Raw genomic sequence first — 1,373 nt, 5'->3', positions numbered from 1 at the left:
CTACTTCTCATTTACAAACATGAGCTGACATGATGCGCTGAGTGCACTGTAATATACAAACCTACAGATTCAGTCAGAGTAAAGTCGTTGTAAATTTTAATCGTGATTAATCGCGATTTAAATTTTTTAATCAAGGCCCATGCAGCACTAAAATTAATCAGTTAACTCGATTAATCTTACAGTCCTAATCATCAGAAAATAGGACACACCTAAAAAGTCCCGAGACATTTACCAAATCATTCACGTACAAAATAAATAACTTAGGTCCGAGAATGGAACCCTGCGGTACTCCACATGAGATGTTACAAAACTCAGATCTTACATTATTTATTTGTACAAATTGTTTTCTATCTTCCAAATAACCAGAWACCCACTGTAGTGCAGGTCCTCTAATACCACTAATACTGTGGTTAATGGTATCAAATGTTTATTTAAATCAACAAAAACACAAACACAGAACTGTTTTACTGTTTTTGATCAGCAGCAGTTGTTTGTTGTTAATTCAGTCAGAGCATCAGTGTATATTTTTGTTCTGAACCCAAACTGACTGATACTTAATATGTTGTTTATCATTGAATTTGTCCAAACTTATCASAAATAACTTCTCTAAAATCTTTGAAGGTTTAGCCTCAGCTGCTGAGCAGCAGCTAGCATCGATGCTAAGCTAACACTGAAAACTCCATAGAGAAGCTAACTCTGTTAGCATGGTGGCTACGCAGCTAAAGGTTGATCCAGAGATATTTTACTGACAGGAAGCTGAGCGGAGCTGGGACCAGCAGAGTCTCTTCAAGGTGAGTCTATAAATGAGTTCTGGACGGTTTCATTTGATCCGTCTGGACTGGGCTGAAGGTCGGCCCGGTTCCGTCAGAACCCAGACCCAGGTTTTCTYTGGTTTCACCTGCAGACCTCTGACGGAGGCAGCCGGACCCTCAGGGGACCAGATCCATTTCTTCAGCCCTTCAGAACTGAGCCGCGGTGAAACTGAGCCGAGCCCAGAACCTTCTGAGGGTTCTGACTGAAACCGACAAGTGTTTTATAAACTTTATAGAGTCGGGTCACCAGGAGACGTGTTGTCTCTGCAGGACACTTGGAGGACAAAGCTCCATGTCCTCTGCTCTCAGACAGGACCGCTTCTAAAGATCTGACCCAACAGAACCTCCTCTGACCCACAGAACCTCCTCTGACCCACAGAACCTCCTCTGACCCACCAGAACCTTCTCTGACCCAACAGAACCTCCTCTGACCCACAGAACCTCCTCTGACCCAACAGAACCTCCTCTGACCCAACAGAACCTCCTCTGACCCACAGAACCTCCTCTGACCCAACAGAACCTCCTCTGACCCAACAGAACCTCCTCTGGACCAACAGAACC

The sequence above is a fragment of the Austrofundulus limnaeus genome, unplaced genomic scaffold (assembly GCF_001266775.1).
Source record: "Austrofundulus limnaeus strain Quisiro unplaced genomic scaffold, Austrofundulus_limnaeus-1.0 Scaffold835, whole genome shotgun sequence".
In the NCBI taxonomy this organism is placed as follows: Eukaryota; Metazoa; Chordata; class Actinopteri; order Cyprinodontiformes; family Rivulidae; genus Austrofundulus; species Austrofundulus limnaeus.
Note: the sequence above shows the minus strand (reverse complement) of the source record.